The following is a 20,985-nucleotide window of genomic DNA, read 5'->3' as shown; positions in this document are numbered from 1 at the left end:
GAATATCGATAAACCCAGTATCTCATATATATATCAAATGTGTCATGGTACATATACAAATGTGAGATCCAAAATTTGGGTATATGTCTCAAAAATACATAATGTACAAATCAAAACACAATGTCATGTCTGACTACCACCCTCTGCGGTTGGTGCTGGCCCTGGTGGAGGAGCATGTCTCCTATCTGGTGCCTGCACTACACCCTCTGATATGCCCACTTGCTCTGAAAAATTAGGAAGACCCTATCTTGGTGGTACCACACTCCTATAGGCAACATAATAGTATGCATCTTGGGCACCATGATGTGCTACCTCTCACCTCGCAGTATCCTGCTCTCGGTGCAGCTCATCTGCTCGTGCTTGTTCATCCATCAGCTACTGATCTCATACTACAATGGTCACCCGAGCTGCCTGTAGCTCTACCTCCAAGGCACAGATCCTCACACCCTGCTCCTCTCCTCTTGCTGGTTGCTCTACAAGTGCCTCTACCCTCACTGCTCACCGTCTCCTCAAGGGCACCTCCTCCTCTCCACCATCATCACCATTAGACTCTGAGGACTCCTCTGCCGCCTGCATCACCTGCACTCGCATCCTTCTCTTCCCTACTCGATAACTCTCCCCTTCCATCTACCTACCCCCTCTCCCTCTCCCTCTGCCTCCTCCTCCTCCGCTGCCACCTCCACCTCCCACTCTTGTAGGTGCTACATCTAGATGTGTGAACCAGGGGAACAGGTGTCTTTGCATCTCATAAAGATACCCCAAATCAGCCCCTGCATCTGCCACATCTTGGTGATAATCCCAGGGAGTCACCACTAGTGTTGCGGTATCCTGAACTGCTATCTAATAGTCCAACATTGGCAACCATCCCAATCCCTCATCTATGCACATCTGGGCATAGGTAGTGGTCTCCACTAACACCACCTGTCGCTCTGTAAACTGTTGTCATATGCGACTAATCACAAACCACTCCATAATGTCTATGCTCCAACCCACCAGCAGTCTGCTATACCACATGTAGTCTAACTCCCATGAATCTAACCACCGTTGACACTCCTGATATGGTCATCATGTGAATGCTATTAGCTCATCAAACAGGAATCGGTAATAGGTCACATCTCCACTATGCCTCTGTGGGATGAAACCTCTATAGCAAAAAATGTACGGCTAGCTGTGTTCTCATGGCTACACCCATGGTCGGATCACAGTGATGTGCTCCCAAGCCCAGATCTATGCTAACACTGCTCTGCATGCCCATGACCCACCCTTATGGTATACTATCTCATGAAGCTCGTGGTACATCTCTGCCAGTATCATAGGCCCCCATGCCATCCTACATGGTTGGGAGATCAGATCATATACCAGTCGACCCCATCCTAGTGGAAAGCCCTTCTGGCCTCGGACTGTCACCAGGGCCTAGGCTACCAAAGAGCATAACAAGCTAGGCAAAGGATAATCATATCCATACTTAGTCATCAATCTCTCCCAACTCAGGTAACAATCCAGAATGGTCACATCTTGGAAAAGCTCCTGCACTCACGCTCGCCCCTCTGTCAAGGTCGTATCATAGCACACCTGTTCCATCACCAAAATTTAACATCAGTACACCTGGCATCCAACATTGAAATGGCTAAATCAGCAAACTACTAACCAAGTAACTTACTAGCTCACCATGGCATCGCACTCATAGAATGCGATATATGTCCTCCAAGGTAATCGACACCTCACCGATCAGTAAGTGAAAGGTGTTATACTCGTTATGCCACCTCTCTGCTAGCGCAGAAAGAAAACTGTGGTTTGCCTGAATATGGGGCATCCGTACAACCCAGCGCAAGCCCATAGCCACTAGCACAGTCTGCTCCTCATCTCTCAAATGCTCCACAATGTGCAAACCAACCACCTTAGGAGCTCTAATTTGTAATGTCAAGAATACCTCCTGTCCAGGTAAAATAAGCAATCATCAGTAATAGTCACATGACAAAAAAAAGCATTCAGAAAAACAACAAAACTAGCTGTGCGACAATTTTTACAAAAAGAGTGCGACACATTTTTTGAAACAGTGTCACACGACACTTTTCTAAATAGGAGTGCAACATTTTTATGTCGTGTGACATTTGGGTATGGCCTGCGCGGCACATTTTTTCGAATGGTGTGACACTTTTTTCAAAAAAAAGTGTCGCACAACAGTATTTTTGAGCCCGTGCAATACTTTAAAAGTATCGCATCACATTTTTTTCAAAAGACTTTAAAACGTGCAAAAAACTCACAAAAAGTTCAAAAAAGTAGCAAAAAGGTAGTCACTTACCGGTGCCCCATATCGCTCTGGCTGGTTGTGCAACCGGTTACGCTCAAAATGGTGTCGATGAAGAGGAATGTTCACCTAAGCCATGATGCTATGTGGACCACACAAAATCTCTCAAATCACAAAAAGACAAATGAATAGTGAAAATGACACTTGGACCCCTTTTATAGCCTCCAACCTCATTTTGACCTAGTTTTTAAACTCCTCAAAATTGCGCAAAAATTGCACCCCTAGCTAATTTCGACATCCTGGATCCATTTTCGGGATCAAAATCAAAATCTGAGTTCATCTTGATGGTCAAAATCACATTTTAAAATTTTACCTTCTTTTGAGCAGTTAGCTGACCATTTGAGGTCTAATCTTTGAATCATCACTGGGGCATCTTCATTTCTTCATGACTTCATCATTTCTATGCTTCATATCTCCTTCTATTCACCTTTTCACATCTAAATCATCTCTCTACTAGATTTGACCTAATTTTATGCTATATCCTTCAAGGTCAACTCTAGTCAAACTGGGGCATTTTATCAATTTCTTATAGTCATTCTTGGGTTCTAAATCATTTATCTATCATATCAGACATTGCTATATCTTAATTTTCTCATGTCTAGCTACTTTCTACTTCCTCTTACCTCATTTTGATTTCGATCCTGAGGGGGCAGAAATACTCTATTGCTGATTGTTACAGCTATCTATTTCTTAGGAGCATTTGTTTGACCTTATCACTTGCTCTCGATCTATTCACTTTGCTAGATGTTAGAATTCTTTCCGAATCATAACATCATCTTCCTAATGTTTAGTACTACCGATACCAGGCTATGCATTTAGGACTTGCTATCTGTTTCTGCATTTCATTCTTTGAAATCAAATATCTATATTTATCATCGCCTACTTGGCTTCGATTTTCTTTGACATAATGTGTTCCCAGATTGATCACGCATTAGTCAAAGAGGGGAAAATATAATCACCTAAAAATGGTCATCTAGACTATTAGCCCCCTTCTCAGCATTTTGGCTAAATTAATTTAATCATTTATCTAGACCAAATTGCTAATAATCAATTTATTTGATTATAACCTATAGTTTGACTATGCTATCCTAAGTTCATTATTTGATTAAAAGAACATGTCCCCTTTTAATTAAATAAAACACCCCATTCTTCTAACCCACTTAAAGTGCACACACAAAGTACTTTTTTATTTTTCAATTAAAAGAAAAGGCTTGTGAGACTTTTGTCTTATGTGACAAGTCAACTTATATTCTATTGGTTGACTTGTGTGTGCACATGGATCACTCCTATTTTTGAATTCAACCTTTGATCATCCACCATCTTCATCTTGATCTCCACTGTCCATACATCTTTAAAAGAGAGAGAGCTTTCCCCCTCAAAGGATCCATCCATCTTTTGAATATTGTTATGCTGCAAGTTTTCTAACAAGTTTCTTTGGAGCTTTGTGGAGAACTTCTCATTTCTTTTCTCATTCTCTCATTCCATCATATTAGCATAAGATCATATGGAATTCTTAGCATAGTTGCATGTTAGTTTAGCTTTGATTCTTGCAATAATCTCACATAGTTTAAATAATGATATTGTAACACTCTCATTCATATTCGCATAGCTACATTTTGCATTATCATCTTAGCTTAGTTTCCATACTTGCATTGCATTCTTGAGGGATTCCTTGAAGATATTTGCACTCTTGCTCTTGTCTCAAAGAACATCCTATTGCATGGTTTACTAGCAAGAAGTACATTTCTAAGGCTTGGCTAAGAGCCTTCATACTTGAAAACTAACTTCTTGCACTCCATGGATAGGGAGCTCTAAGCTGGCATCCAAGCATTCCATTTCATGGAATCGTTTGGATAGAATGGTTTAGAGTGTGACACATATCAAGTGTATAGTAACTATTATAGGTTTTTGTGTGTAATTTTGGTATAAAAAATTCAAGATCAATTTTGAAGGCCTTAGAAGCTCTGGATGAGGCTTAAAAACTCTATGAATGGGCACTTGTGCTAATCTGATGTTGTAGATTAGGAGTTGCAGTTTCCAAAAATTTGTTGTAATAGTCAATGGGAGAAATAGTTTGAGAGTTATGGTCTTTTGAAGTTGGGATACCTGAGACATCTAAAATAGGTGTCAAAAGTGTATTTTATTGACTTGATATGCATTTTTAAGGTTTTCTAGCCCTAGGTATTAAGTTTGAGTGTCTAGAACCTTCTAGGGTGGCATAAAATTCCATATTTAAGAAAGGCCCAAACATTGTCTAGGACAACTCAGGTGATAGTTCATAGCTTTGTCTTGAAAATTACTATAATGAAGGTGTCCATGTGGATTAGAATATTAAAATTCTGAATTTTATAATTCTACATTTGTGTCAATAATAAGAAGCTCGTATTTTGTTCTCACAATTATTGTTGTTTCTTTGTTTGTGTTATGTATTTATGGTATTCAGTGGAGCATCCTTCATCAAGTGGTATTAGAGCCTAGTTCCTAAGTGTATGGATAGATTTCCGATTGTGAGGTAGTTTACACTAGGACTATGGTTTGGGTTGAGCATGTAAATAGATTGTCAACTGGCAGTTTGGACGAGGATTTTAGCAGAAATGCAAAAATGCCTCCACAAAGAGAGTGTGGTGGAAGAGTTGAAGGTGTTATACTTGAGGATTTTAGAACCCTCCAAAGAAAAATGCAAACATTGTAAGAACATATGCATAGAGGAATGAATATTTTTGTAGGAGATGATGAAAGTAAGGATGAAATATAAGAAAGAAATGTAGGTTAAGCCATAGTAGAGGAAGTTCTTAACCCAGAGGAGGCAAAATTTTTTAAGGCTACTTTTCAATATTAGAAAAAAACCTAAGTTTGATGTTCCCACATTTTTTAGAAATCTCAACCTAGAGGAATTTATTGACTAGATCAATGAATTAGAAGAATAATTTAAATATTAAGTTATTGAAGATCTGGATAGGGTCAAGTTTTTGAAAACCAAACTAAAGGGTCGTAGATATAGTGGCATGAGATCCATTTGGATTGAAATAAGAGAGGAAAATAAAAAAATCACCAGATGGGATTAGATGGTTGCTAAAATGAAGTGATAGTTCATTCCTATGGATGATGAGCTTGATCTGTTGAAGAAAATACAAGGGTTGAAGCAAGCAGGAGAATTCTGTTCAAGAGTATACTAAAGTGTTCTACCAAGTTCTCATTAGGAATGGCCATGCAGAAGTTGATAAAGAGAAATTGGCCCATTATCTTACTAGATTAAGGCCAAACATTCAAGAGGAGTTGAGTCTTGTTCAAGTGACCAGTATTGAGGAGGCATACCTATTTTCCCTAAGAGTTGAGGAGAATATAAGAAAAAAGTTTGATAACAAAAATAGTGGTAGAGGTCATGGTGGAAGATCTAGTGAATAGTCTTATGGAGGTTGAAATGATGATCAAAAGATAAAGGATGAGGCTAGAAGTAGCAATTAGAACTAGAGGGAAAATAATTTCATTAAATTCCATGATTTTAAAAAATAGAGATTAGAGAGAAAGAGGTAGAGGACAGGGATCTAGAAGACGATGCTTCCATGGGAAATATTTTCACTATGGAGAAGAAGGGCATAGAGCATTTGAATGTTTCTAGTGCCAAGGAAGAATAGATCAAATATTAGAAGGCTAGGCTAGAGTTGCACATGTTGATGAAGATGCCAAATTATCACATTTTGAAGATATTGAAAGAGGAAAAGTCCTAGTTAACATTAGAGTCTTTTTTAGTGGTGAGAATGAACTTGATCAAAGAAGGAGCTTGTTTTGCACAAGGTGCAAATGCAAAGATAAGTGTTGTAAAGTGATCATTGATGGTAGAAGTACTAACAATCTAGTGTCATAAATAATGGTCAATTTTTTTTTGGATTTAATAATAAAAAATTTTACAAATCCTTGGATATCCTACATGCAAACAACATATTACAAGGAAGTAAGAAAGACAGAGAGAGAAAAGGGTTTTCTCAATAAATAAGAAGATTATATTTTCTTGTTCAAAATAAAATGAATGAATTTACAACCAATCAATCCTTATGAGGGAGATCAAAACTCTAAAAGGTAAATGACATTTAATAATTACTAATTAATTATTAAATGGAAATGAAAAGTACATAAAGTGAAAATTTTAAGAAGGGAGTAAAGGTAATTTAATAAATGAAATGAGATTAACCTTTTACTTTAACACCCCCTTAAGATGAGCAACAATGTAGCTACAAACAATGTAAGAAAACTACAATGCTGAAAGAAAACTTGGGTCCTAGCAACAAGCCTTGATGAGGTACCCAATAATAATCAAATCTCTATGAAATAGAGAAATAGAGAAAACCTAGTGGGAAAAACACTACTCTAAAAGGAAATAGAAAAGGATGCACAAATGAAACATCTCAAGAGACTCTCTCAAGACCATAAGTACAATGAAGGCCCCCATGATAGAAGCTTGAGATTCCATAGCCCCCCTAGAATGGAAGAACTCTTGTGTTGATGAACCAACCAATGTGGCTCTAATCTAAAGGAAACAAAGGTAGTGGAAAGGATGATAAAAGCCATGTATGTAAGGTGCAACAAAAATTAATAGTTAATTCTCAAAGGAGAAAGCATGAAAATTCTCAAATGGAATCTCCAATGGAGGTTGGATAATAGGTGTGTTGAATCTACCGTCTGAGAGGAAATATGTTTCCTATGATATATAGTCAAAAATTATAGTAGGTGGCTTGATGATTGGAGCTACAATAGTAGGATATGTTGAAGAGTAATCCTATTTGAGAGATGGAATATGAACATGAGGTGGAGGTGTAGAAGTCACAACATAGGTCTTAAGAATAACACATATGTTCAAGTGATCCAACTTCACATTAATAGTCTTTTGTGAAGAAGGAGAGTGAGTATCTAATAGTGGAGATGGTGGAATAAAATGTGAGAAGGAATATAGGTGGGAAGCATAATCAACAATCCCTATAGAAAAAATAATTTCTATCTCACTATCTCCGATGTGCACTCAATCTTATGCAAACTCAACTGTCTTCCCTGTCCCACAATGAGTATTTTGATAAATAGAGAAAAGGTTAGAGGAAAAAGATGGAACAAAAAGTACATCATGAAATGTAACATCATCAATTTCAATAGAAACTTTCCCACATAAAGTCATAACAATGTTATTCCCCATCACATTGTGTGGAGTAGGAGAAGCCTCAAAAGAAGAGAACAAATCTTGAGAAGATGCCATATGATGTGAAGCATCTAAATTGAGTAACCATCTAGAAGAGGGTGGAGTACTAGTTGCACATAGTGCATGACCCTTTCTTATATCTTTACCATTTGACTAAAATGATGAAGAAGAAGAAGATCTATGAGAAGTAGAAGGAATATCAATGTTTCTCTTCTAAAGGAGAGTTGTAAAATCTAAAACCTATTTGGCATAGTCATCTAACTTCTTCTCATAAAAATGAGACTCATAATGATTTGGATTATTAAAATAAGCACACTTTAATGTTTCTATATTGGGTTTATCTCCCTTAGGAGGAGGTGGGCCTGATGTGATGTGATGGCTAGGATCAATTTGAGACTTTGTAGGATGTGATTTTTGTTTCTTATCCTTTGTCCTAGAAGATGGTCAAGCAACCAATGCATAAATTCATGAACCTATGAGTGAATATATTTGAGAGAGATTAGCTTTCTCTCAAGTTAAACAATCACAAAAAATCAAAGGATTGCATGGTATTAGAGATTTTCCCATGGTTGCCTGTTCTTGCTTGAAGTATAAAAGGTAGAAACTTTTTTTAGACAAATCTTGTGATTTTTTGTTGTTTTATATAAAAATAGGGGGTCTCTAAAATTGGGGGAATTTTGAGCCCAAAAATATGTTATTAATCTATTGGATTATGAGATTGATCTGTTGAAGAAAATGCAAGGGTTGAAGCAAGTGGGAAAATTTGTTCAAGAGTATATCGAAGAGTTCTACTAAGATATCATTAGAATCGACCATGCAAAAGCTAATAAGGTGAAAGTGACCTATTATCTTAATGGATAAATTCCAAGCATTCAAGAGAAGCTAAGTCTTTTTTAGTGACCAGTATTGAGGAGGCATATCAATTTTCACTAAGAGTTGAGGAGAAGCTAGGCAAAAAGTTTGATAACAAAAATAGTGGTAGAGATCACACTGGAAGATCTGGTGGATGGTCTTATGGAGGCCAACATGATGATTAAAAGATCAAGGATGAGGATGGAAGTAGTAGTCAAAACCAAAGGGGAAATAATTCCACTCATTTCCATGATAAAAAAATAGAGATCAGAGAGGAAGAGGCAAAGGACAAGGATCTAGAAGAGGGGGCTTTTGTGGGAAATGTTTTCACTATGAAGAAGAAGGGCATAAAGCATTTGAATGTTCTGAGTGCTAAGGAAGGATAGATCAAAGAGTAGAAGGCCAGGCTAGAGTTTCATATGTTGATGAAGATTCCATATCATCACATTCTAAAGATGTTAAAAGAGAAGTCCTAGTTAATAGAAGAGTCTTGGTGAGTGGTGAGAATGAACCTAATCAAAGAAGGAGATTTTTTCACACAAGGTATGAATGCAAAGATAAGTGTTGTGAATTGATCATTGATGGTGGATGTACTGAAAATATGGTGTTAGAAATTATGGTCACAAAATTGAAGCTGAAGAGATAGAAACACCCATGCCCATATCATATTTCTTGGGTACAAGATGACCACAAGGTCATGGTTAATGAGAAATTTAGTGAATTTCAAGATCAAAAACTACCAAGATGAGGTGCTTTGTGATATCATACCTATGGATATATGTCATATGTTACTAGGTAGGCCATGAAATTATGATAGGCATGTTGAACATGATGGGAGAGAAAATAGCCACACTCTGACAACGGATGGAGTGAAGCATAAGTCGAAGCCATTGAAGGAGAAAGAACAAAAAGTATGTAGTGCTGCTAGAATATGTTTTGTTGATGGAAAAGAGTTTCTCAAAGGAATGAAGTGTGAGCATATGTGTTTTTCTATAATTCCAAAAGATGATAAAGAAGAATTAGAGAGGTACCTATAGAAGTTGTAAACATGTTGGGAGAGTTTTTTGATATTATGTCAGATAATGTACTTGATGGAGTACCCCTAGTGAGGAAGATCAATCACCAAATGGATTTAATTCTAGGAGCTAGTTTTCTAAAAAAAGCAATGCACAAAATAACACCAACAAAAATTGAAAAGTTGAATAGATAAGTTCATGAGTTATTATAGAAGGGGTTGATTTGAGAGAGTCTAATTCCATGCACTGTACTAGAAATATTAGCACCAAAGAAGAATATAGAATGGAAGATGTGCACATTTTCTTATGCTATTATCAAGATCACACTCAAGTATAGATTTCCATTGCCAAGGATGGATGATATTATGGACTATTTAAGAGGAGTTGAGTATTTCACAAAGATAGATCTAAAGAGTGGATACCATCATATTCACATCAGAGAAGGTGATGAGTGGAAGACTACTTTCAAGACATGGGACAGATTGTATGAGTGGTTAGTCATGCATTTTGGGCTAACTAATACACCAAAAACTTCACATGACTCATGAATGAAGTACTAAAGAATTTTTTTGGGTAAGTTTGTCATCTTTTAACTATATGATATTTTGATCTTTAGTAAGAAATTGGAGGATCATTTGATGCATATTTGTGAGGCCTCACCCTAGCCCATCGTAGCATAGTGATACATTATTATTTTGATACTCATGACTCGGTATTTTGAGACACTATCAGATACACTGAACATATTATATTATTTCATGTTGTGTGATGTTTTACTTTCAGATATTTGATTATGTTATTTTAAGTTTTATGAACATGTATCTTGATGAAGTAGTGTAGAAAGAGAATGCAAAATTAACACTTTGATTATGCAATTTTAATGATTAAGAATACGAGTAGAACAAGATAAATTATTGATCATTTGAAAGATGAATGTTTTAAATTATGTGATTTCCTTGATAAATTATATACATATATGCACGTAATTTTCTTGAGCTACTAATGTGTGGAATGAGTGTGCAAGATATTTTAGCTGAGAAATCTAATAGAGAAACAAAATTGAACCCTATGTACCATTTTTGGAAACTAGGGTTAACTCTGATGAAAGATACAAACCCCCTTGTTTGTATTTTATTTGTATTTTGAAATGTATGAATGTATCATTATGTAATCTTTAAATGTTAATGTTTCATAATAGTGTTTTTATAGTGTTGCTTGACACTCGTGAATTGTATATGCATTCTAGCATGATAGTTAGGGTTAACCAACTAACCTAAAGATCTAAGTTAGATTAGGTTAGTTACCTTTTTTCTAATCAGTTATTAATTGAGATTAATTACCCCTAATGTAGATTAGTGAGTAATCTGCATTTTGAGGGTTATTAGAAAGTCCTAATTTTTTCTAGCTTTTGTTAGGTCCCAAATTAATCCTAAAGGCCTAAAATTATGAAATCTAAGTACCAAAGGGGTATGGGTATGGGTTGGGAGAATTTTTCACCCCCTAGCCCCTTTTGTTGACTTTTATGGTCACTCAAAAACCCCATTTTTTCTTTATTGCAAAGATTGAGTGTTTCATCATGAGTTGGATAACTTTAACTCCACCTTGAGGTTAGCCTTATGTCTAGTTGAGTTAGAAGGCTCTAGAAATTTTAGGCAAGTGGGGGAGTTATTTATTTTTAGAGGTGGTTGAGTTTATGATTTTATTTAGAGGCAATTTTGAGAAGGTTTGGAGTGTTCACCCAACCTCTAGTTTTAGAGTGAAAATTAGGATTGAAGGAGAAGGAGAAGGAAGGGAATGCTCATCTCAAACTTGTTCAATTTCCATAACCCAATTTTGAAGGTAGGAATAATTCACCTCATTTTTTTCATGTTGCACTTCATGTTTTAGTTTTATTGCTTATGTATGTTTGTGTGTGCTGAGTATGTTGGGAGGGATTGAAAGAGATTTTCTTAAATGTCTTTCCTTTGTGTTTTGCTTTGAATTTTGAAGGCATTTTATGGGTGTATTGACATTACTCACACTCAGATAGGGAAAAGTTGGCCATGTACAGGGGAAGGTCTTTAGTTGGACTCCAATAGTGTAGAGTCTCTTCTTAGGAAAAGAAGAGGGAGAGAGGGTAGGGTGTTATGGGCCCCTACTCATTAGCACAAACCATGTATGAGTTTTGGAATGTAAGTTTGAAGAATGAAAGTTCTTGAGTTTATAGCCCCAAAAGGGCACCTATTTTGGTGGTGTGTCTAACATCTACTATTGGAAAAATCCACCTTCTCCCTAGTTTGGTTCAATGTCGAACCTATTGTGTAAACTCGAGATGGGAGTGAATGTCTAATTTTGTCTTCATGTTATGATTAGTTGTCTCCTGGTAAGGACCAAGAAGGAAATTCAAAATGGTTAATGGATTTCAGTTATGTTGGGCCTTGAGATTGAAATCTTGTGTAAAATGTATTTAAACTTATTATTTAAGTGGCAACAATGTTAGGTTTTGTTACTGGTTCTTTCCTAGTAGAGCCTTTGAATCAAGTGGTCAATAAAAAAAAAAATTGATTGAGTAATATCATTGCTTATGAGATTCTCATATTTTTAGTTATATGCACATGTGTACTGAAAAGTAGACAAAATTGTGATGTTCAATTATGCAAATTTCAAATTCAAATATGTTAAGGAAAAAAATATGTTATGTTTGGAACTTTGATTCATTTTTGTGGTTATTGGGAAAAGAAATAATCTTACATTGTTGTTAAAATGAATTATTCAATCCTTTGGTTTAACTAGGTATTTAGAAAATTCAATTAGAAAGAAAAAAATATAAAACTCCTTGTTATAAAAATATATTGCTCTTGAAAAAGTATATAAGCTAGACAAAAATTTCCAATACTTAGAAAAATTTTGCCTCCAAAGAGTAAAAACTCTTTGGATTTTGTATGGGCAAATAAATTATTTTCCCATGGGGTGACATAGAATATTCTCTATGGATTCTTTATTTTTAAATCTTAAATTCAAAAAAAATAATTATCAATTATTTTTGCAAATATCCTAAATATCCTATAAGTCTTACCAAATAAACTTTTAACAATAAATTTCCCCCTTTGAATCCTAAGTCTTAAGTACCCCTGCACATTCTAGGCATCAATTTTTGGAACAAAGGGAAGATTTGACATTTAAACCAAAGTCAAATGTAACTAATGGTGACATAAACCATGTACACCCCCCCATAGAATTCGTAGCCCAAGTTGATCACGTGATCTACCAAGGAAAGTGCAAGTGTTGATGTGGGCATTTAAGCCAGTAAAAATGAATTTGTTTTAAACCTTTTTTCACACTACCTTTTTCAACACCTAGTATTGGGGTCTGTCATGTCAGTTCTACCAGCCAATGAAATTAAAATGGGGGCAGATTTAATATGGTAGGCTTGTTTAAAAGTTTCCAAACTTTATCTCTTCTTACCTTATTGTCTTCACCTTGGTCTACACACCCTCTTCCATTGGAAGCCTTTTTGTTGCGTTTTCTTTGACATAGGTCAGCGTGAGGTAAGTAGAAAGTTCATGCGCTTGGGGTTTGGAAAGATGCCATGTGGGTTGACTAGTGGGGTAGGATGGGGATAGTTGGTAGTTAGTGTAGGTTAGTATGTTTTAAATTAAGTTTTTAAAAAATTAGTGTATTAAATGTGGATTTAAATTAATGTTAGTATTTTTAGAATTGTGTTATTAAGTTAGTTAAATAGTATTTAGTTTAGTATTAGTTTTTATTAAAGTTTTTTTATTAATTAGTTTCAATTTATTAGTAATTTAATTCATTTGTTTTAAGTATTAGGATATTTTAAATTATAATTATTTTTATATTTTAGTTAGTGTTAATATAGATTAATTTAGTGTTATAATAGTAGTGTAGTATATGTTAGATTAATAGATAATGTTATTTTGTTTTGTTTTATTCTTTAGTTGTATTTAGTTTAATTTATATTGTTATTATTATTAGGAATAATTTATTTCTATTAAATTATAGATTTAAATAAAATTGTAATTAGAATAAATTTTAATTATGGGTGTAATGTTAAATTAATTAGAAGTTCTTTTCATTTCAAATTTTTTGAAATAATTAGATCTGTAATCATTTAAATTATTATTTGAATAATTTAAATATAATGTTCATTAATATCTTAAAATGAAATAAAACAAATGCCAAAATCATTCTAATAACGAATGTTCAAATTTAATGATCTTTTTCTACTCGTTGATTATAAACCTTAATGGAAAGTCAAGTTTTTAACAGGTGAACCTATTGTGTCTTGTTGTGTACCTATGCTTTAACTTATGAAAACAAACACATTAAACTTAGTAGTGTGATTAACCTTTAAAAAATAAAAATTAGGTGTGTTTTTGCCCTTGTATTTTGGGCATGACAATATTCAAAAGGTGTTTGATAAGTTGAGGCAAGAGAAGTTCATAATAAATGAAGAAGTGTAGTTTTGTGAAGGAGTTGGTGTACCTAGAATCTATAGTCTTAGCAAAAGATCTAAAAATTGGAACCAGAGAAAGTGAAGGCTATCCTTCAATGGCCTACTCCAAAGAGTGTTATAGAAGTAAGATCTTTTCATGGACTGGCTAGTTTTTACAAAAAAATCATAAGAGGTTTTAGCAGTATTTGTGGACCCTTGACTAAAATAATAAGAGGGGATAAGAAAGAATGTAAGTGGAATGTAGGAGCAGATAAGAGTTTTAATTTGTTGAAACAGAAAGTTATAGAGAAATCTATCTTAGTACTTCTAGATTTTAACAAGGTGTTTTAGGTAGATTGTGATAGGAGTTGTCTAGAGCTAAGAAGGTAGACCTATTTCTTACTTTAGTGAGAATTTGAATGATGCTAAAAGAAAATATTTTGTTTATGATAAGAAATTTTATGTTATAGTTTATGCATTGAAGAATTGGAGAAACTATATTCTTCCTAAGGATTTTGTTTTGTATACTGATCATCAAGCTTTGCAATATTTGAATAGTCAAGAAAAAATGAACCAAAGATATTTAAAGTGAGTAGATTTTTTGCAGAGTTATACATTTGTTTTGAAACATAGGAGTGATAAGTTTAAAGAGTTGAATATACTCTTAGTAGAAGACAACTTTTTCTAACAAAGATGTAGATTGAGATGGTTGGGTTCAAAGAACTCAAGAATTTGTATCTAGAGGATTCTAATTTTGGAAAAGTGTGGAAGGCTTGTACAAAACCTTTTATGCTTGACAAGATGAGGTGGTTGGATTTCATAATACAAGATGTTATGTTTTTCAAAGGAAGCCATTTGTTCATTCCTAGAAGCTCAATGAGAGAGAATCTCATCAAGGAGAAGCATAGTGGAGGATTGGCTAGATAGTTTGGGTGAGATAAGACCATTTCTTTGGTCACTGAGAACTATTATTGACCACAATTATAGCAAGGTGTGAAGAAGTTTGTCTAGAGTTGTAGAGTATGTAAGATGATGAAAGAAGTGAAGAAGAATACAAGTTTGTATCAGCCCTTACTTGTACCAGAGAAGTTATGGAGTGATGTCAGCATGGATTTTATTCTTGGATTACCAAGGACTCAGTGAGGGCATGATTTTTTTTTTTTTTTTTGTGATTGAAAAGTTTTCAAATATGACACATTTCATTCCTTGGAGGAAGACTAGTGATGTTTTTCATGTGGCAGAGTTATTTTTTAGAGAAATGGTGAGACTACATGGTCTACCAAAGAGTATAGTTTCAAATCAAGACACCAAATTTGTTGGGTATTTAAAGTGTACATTATGGAAGAAATTAAAGACAAATTTGAAGTTTAGTTCATAACATCATCAATAGACTAATGAGTAGATAGGAGTTGTGAATCACAGTTTGGGAAATTTGCTGAGATGTTTGGTTGGAAACAAGCTAAAAGGTTAGGATCTGATTTTACCATAGGAAAAATTTGCATATAATAATTCTGTCAATAAGAGTACTGGTAAATCACCATTCCATAATGTATATGGGAGTAGTCCCAAAAATGCTTCTAAGTTGAGGTAGTTGGATAAATGAGAGATAAGTACACAAGTAGAATTTTGGCAAATAAATGACTACATGACTAGAACTTTTAGTTACAGGACTACAATTTTTAGTCATGTGACTTAAAGTGACCAAATTCTAGTAATGTTTTGTAAATTATAAGTATAAGTCACTACATAAATGACTAATTTTATCATTAGATAAAATCACAAGGTTAGACAAAGGGGAGTGACTAAATAATTGATCAAATAAATGACCAAAAAATTGGTCATTTTTATACTTTATGAAAAAAATATTAAGAAAAGTATAGTCATATGGTATTGTTTTGAGGGAGACTTTTGATTGTTTTAACATAAGGGAATTGATTGGAGTTGAAAATAAGGGAAAGTAAATGTGTAAAAAATTAAAGTAAAAGATGAAATTTGATGTTTCTTTCTAATATTAGATGATTAAACTATTTTGGATGTTTTTTACATTGCAAAGGCCTCAAAAAGGGCACTTTTTCATTCTCACCTACAATTTCCATATATTGAAGATTAGAATAAATTTATGTGGAAGATGAAAATTAAAGACGTTAAGACTTGAACATTTGAGATTATTATTTTTTTAAAGAAAGATTAGAAATACTTTTCAAAATTTTAAAGGAAAGACAAATTTTATATGAATCCATATTAGTTTTGTATAACTATAAATCTTAATAAGCTGTATCCAATATTTATTTTTTAATACTAAAATTAATTTATATCTCTTTTAAATTTTTTAATGATGATGTTGATCTAAATTGGCACCCCTAAATCCCAATGGGTAGTCTTTGATAATAATATTTCTATCATGTTTATTTGTGAGGGAAATCAAGAGGAGCATACGAATGAAAATAATGACAATGAGAATGTGGAGGAGGGTGAGGAAAGTAAGAAAGGCTCTGAATGTTGGGCAGATGATTACCTATTGATTAAAATATTTGATGATCAACTAGGATTGGATTGTGTTAAAGGGTTTTGGGAAGTCAATTTTTTGAATAGATAATATAATAGGAACTTCAACATGGATTTAAATAATTTCATTTTTAAGAATAGGTACATTATGGCCACCATAAAGGATAAGGTATTGGGGGCATTCAAAGTTTTTCCATGGGCATCGGGAGTCATAGCTTTTTGGTTGGGGAAATAGGGGTTGATGAAGTGAAGAATCTGTGTAATGGTATCTAGGGAAAGAGGTCAATGGTTAAGTTCAATTGTGAGAGTTGAGGTTTGGAGGCTATGGAAGTTCTAGAAGTTGATGAAAGCCAACTTCACAGCTCACCAAGATCACCTACATACAAATAACCTATCAAAGGAAAACCAAAGAAGGAAGAGGTGGAGCTTGGAAAAACTAAATAGACTAAGAGAGAAGATATTGCAAACAAAGAAAATGAAATTGCTATACAATACGCCTTGAAAATAAGTTATGAGTTGTGAAATACAATGAGAGAGACTAAATATAAAGGCCTCAAGGAAGCTTGTAGAAATAGCTAGAAAGTGCTAGAAGATAAGATTGACAACTAAGCATACATCCACAAAAGGTGGGATATCCTCGATCAAGGCGAGAGGATAAGTATGACTTTAAATAGGAACAAACTCTCATGTTTTCAATAACTCATCAACTAAAACTATTAAATAAATGCATTATCCTAAGTAAACTTAAGTAAAAGAATAAATAATTAATAAATAATTATTTACTCTAACACTCCCCTTAAGTGAAACTTAGGGGAATGCCTTAAGCTCACAAAAACTAAGATGAAATGTAGAATAGGTCCTAATAAAAAGGTCATGTTAGGTACCCATGAACAATGCAAAGAAATGTAACCTCTAAAAATGGAGAAAGAGAGAAAACCACATGGGAAAAACCCTCCCATAAAAAGAGGTAAGAAAATCTACTGAAGGACTGAAGAAGCCTCCAACTAGAGGAATCTCCCAAAAAATAGGAACAAAGAGAAGATCACGAAGATCATCACTAAAGCATGAAGAAGCCACAAATTTTTTCATCAGAAAGAAACTGCTAATCTAAAGATCCTCCATGGAAATAGAAGGTATGAAATGAGTGTGTCTATATGGTAGATGATCCATCTTCACCGAAATGCATAGGTAGCTAGCCATTACAATCACCTAGTATATAGGATCAACCACTGAATACATAGTTCACACTATCAAACCATTGAACCAAGGAAGAATTTGAGCAACAAAATAACCCCTCCTTAATGTAGACAGGGTGAGATGATAGTCAATTGAAAAGGTGGTCCAAAATCCTTTACAGAAAGAACCAAAAATGATGAGAGAGTTGAAGAGGTACAAACACCTATAAAGACATGGTCACCAACTCTACATGGGGCAACAAAAGGAAGAGGCCACAAAATGAAAGACAACTATCCCCCCCATGGTACTTTATAAAATAGTCTAAGTACAACTATCTCAAAACAACATTCATGAACCCAAAATGAAAGAGTGGCACTTTATCTCAGTGCATTTGCAAAAAGATGCTTACAAATGATAGCTACAATAATCAAAAAGGAAAAAAAGTTGATACAAAAGATAATACAACACAAAAAAAAAATCCCATGCCATGAAAATGATCCTCGGACCTAGAACACCCAAGATATCCACCATAGAGAAAAAATGCCAAAAACATGATAGAAAGAGCATGGGGTAGAATCTAAAGGAAATGAAAACATTTATAAAAAGATGAAAAAACTAGATTTTTGAAATTATAATGTTTTAAAAAAATGGAGATGGGATGCAAAAGATAATCTTTCTAGAGTGAAAAATAGAACTTTAGACTTTGATTGCAAAAATGAGCCACAAAATTTCATCAAAACCACAAAATACCTATAGCAATGTCTATGTCTCAAAACCAGCTTTTTAACACTTCTTTTGTATTGGAAAAATACCTATGTATGCTCAAGTTATGGCTAAAAAATTGTGAGTAGATTAAAAAAGGACTTGGAGTGTTGGTAGGGGTGTTGATGTAGGCTGAAATCATGTTGATGTTAGCAAATCATGAGCTTAAAATTGATAGCTTTATAGCCATCATAGCAAAAAGAGGGGCTATATGGAAATTCCATGTAGATGCCACATGGAAATATGCTAATGTGGCTAGGTGACATGGCATGGGCCACATAGTAGATGGCAACATGGCACCCATGTCATGTGTCACCCAAAAAGCATGCCGTACATGCTAAAAAATGATATGTGTCATAGTGTGTAGAGAAATAGTGAAATGGAGATCATTGTTAGTGGTGGTTGCCATAGGGGAGGCTACCACTAGTGTCGCCATGGTGGAGGTGGTGGGCAAGTGGCACTAGGGTGGCCATGGAGCAACAGCCATGATGAGATGCATAGTGGTGGCTCTGTGGTGTTGTGCTAGTGGAGGAGGTTGTAGAGTGCTATGGGGGTGGTGCCACCATGAGGGTCCTACTATGGTGGCACTCCATTTTTAATTTTATTTTTATTTTTTTCATCTGTACAATCCAGACGAGTAGCCCAAACTAGAAAAAATTTGCCTCCCAGAGCTCCTGTCTCCAAAATTAATTTTTTATATGAATCCTAACTATAAAAGGCCTTCTAAACTCAATGGTAGCATCTGTTTAGGCCCAAAGTGCTCCAAAAAAATGCCTTCCCCTAGATTGAAGAAAAAAATTACAAATAAACTAGGGTTTGTGTCTTTGAATCGCAACTTCAAAAATCCTTCAACCAAGAAGCAATAGGTAGGCTTTGATACGATGTAGAAGTTGATGAAAGCCAACTTCACAGCTCACTAAGATCACCTACATGCAAATTTAACTATCAAAGGGAAACTAAAGAAGGAAGAGGTGGAGTTTGGAAAAACTAAACAGACTAAGAAAGAAGATATTGCAAATAAAGAAAATGAAATTGCTATACAATATGCCTTGAAAATGAGTTGAGTTGTGGAATACAATGAGATAGGCCAAATATAAAGGCCTCAAGGAAGCTTGTAGAACAAGCTAGAAAGTGCTAGAAGATAAGGTTGACAACTAAGCATACATCCACAAAAGGTGGGATATCCTCAATCAAGGTGAGAGGATAAGTATGACTTTAAATAGGAACAAACTCTCATGTTGTCAACAACTCATTAACTACTACTATTAAATAAATGTATTATCCCAAGTAAAATTAAGTAAAAGAATAAATAATTAATAAATAATTATTTACTCTAATAGAAGTGCATCTTTATCTATACTCAAAAGGCATTTCTCATTATGGTTAGGACCAATATATTTCTCATGATCCCTATAGTAGAGGCTCATTCTACCAAGGTTCATCAACTAGACATTGAGAGTGGAAATGTTTCATCAAGTGGAAATTTTTGAGGAATTGAACTCCCATTATAATGAGAGATATGACAATAGTAACAAGGACGCACAATTGGATGCTTTAGAATTGATCTTCTTAGGGTTGGATGACAACACATTGTGTAGGTAGGACATGAGGGAAAAGTATGGTAATGTCAAATATATTGATAACCCTATGTTGAATTAGATAGAGGGCCATCAATTTTTAAGAGGCACCAAATTCTAGTGCTCTGTTACTATAGGTGATGGGTGTGTTGTGGTTGGTTTTGCTAATGTGATTATTAGGATTTATATGACAAGGTAAATGAGGATGGATATGAAAAATTTTCCTATCATGAGTTCACCAGTGACCCATGTGGATGTTATGTATGATGGAAAGTGGGTTTTGGGGACCACTGATACTTACCCAAATCTTTTCAATACTATTTTCATCAACAAAGATGGGAAGACTAAGATTAGATTTACTAGAAGAATGGGGAACAAGATTGTAGCTCCAATGAATCCTAAACTAAGTCATATGGATTCACATAATGCAAGAAATAACAAGGTTCACTGTGCACCATTCTCTTTAGTTAGTAATAGTTGTAAGCAAGAGGGGCTTTTTGTTGCTAGTGCTACTAATTTTACTATCATTTAGAATTTCAAACAAGTCATAAATAAAAATCATGATTTCTATAAGAGGCAAGAGGAGTTGAAAAGTTTTTACTATTGCATCATTATTCCAAAAGATGAATTTAATGTTGATAGTAGATTCATGCATTATAAATATATCATTAAAAATAATCTTGAGGCTCCTTTTGTTGTTGCAACACCTAAGAAAGTTAGCTCTTTCAACATAGCATCTGAGAGGTAATTTTGATTTACAATATTTTGATCTCTCATTTATTTTTAACTCCTAAATAAATTCTTTGAAACAACCACTTAAATATTTAGTGTTCCTTTATAAATTTTTGTAGTTCAATACTATGTATACTTTGCCTTATGCAATACAATATACTTGGAAGGCCATATAAGTGTAATTAAATATAACTATAAGGGGTAGTTTACTTCTTATTGGTCTATGCAAATATGTGACTTATTTTCTCCTTTCTTCATAGATAGTTATATTCTTCTCTATTAACTAGAGGACATGGAACCATGCTTGTCAAAGGGTTTCAAAGAACATCTTCTTTATAGATATTTCATCATCCTAGCCTCTTAATTCTATATGGCTTTCAAGTTGTCTGCAATGGCATTTTGTGGTGATTCATTTTGATAGCAAGTGTGCTTTGATA

The 20,985-nt window shown here is 34.4% G+C and overlaps 1 pseudogene; it reads left to right on the top strand.

Annotated features, from left to right (window-relative positions):
- Nucleotides 1-284: 284 nt before the first annotated feature.
- LOC149573051 (protein CYPRO4 pseudogene) lies at nucleotides 285-20,564 on the top strand (annotated as a pseudogene).
- The last annotated feature ends 421 nt before the right edge of the window (nucleotides 20,565-20,985 follow it).

This window comes from Cupressus sempervirens, chromosome 2 (assembly GCF_028749045.1).
Source record: "Cupressus sempervirens isolate cs-2001-9-10 chromosome 2, ASM2874904v1, whole genome shotgun sequence".
In the NCBI taxonomy this organism is placed as follows: domain Eukaryota; kingdom Viridiplantae; phylum Streptophyta; class Pinopsida; order Cupressales; family Cupressaceae; genus Cupressus; species Cupressus sempervirens.
The sequence above is the reverse complement of the archived record's forward strand: the minus strand, read 5'-3'. Positions and strand labels throughout refer to the sequence as shown.